Consider the following 315-nt stretch of genomic DNA (forward strand, 5'->3'; position numbering starts at 1 on the left):
GGATTACTGGGGTTGCCATCTTCACTTATAGATACTGAAATGCACTTAGACACAGTAACAACACAACATTAGTATTTTAACATTATTTTAAATGATTCTATAGTCAGTTTCTAATATGGCAATGCATGTTAGTGTACAAAAGGTCACTGATCAGAGCATTACAGCTCTTCAGATGAAGATAACTTTGAGGTAGAAGTCAGATAAATTTTTGAAGTTGACATTTGATCCACTTTTCAGCAAACTTCCCGTCTGGCAAAGCTTGTGTGCCATATCTCATAACCAGTTAAAAATCCTTTGCCCCAAAAGTTGCCAGTA

This window comes from Etheostoma spectabile, chromosome 15 (genome assembly GCF_008692095.1).
Source record: "Etheostoma spectabile isolate EspeVRDwgs_2016 chromosome 15, UIUC_Espe_1.0, whole genome shotgun sequence".
NCBI lineage: Eukaryota > Metazoa > Chordata > Actinopteri > Perciformes > Percidae > Etheostoma > Etheostoma spectabile.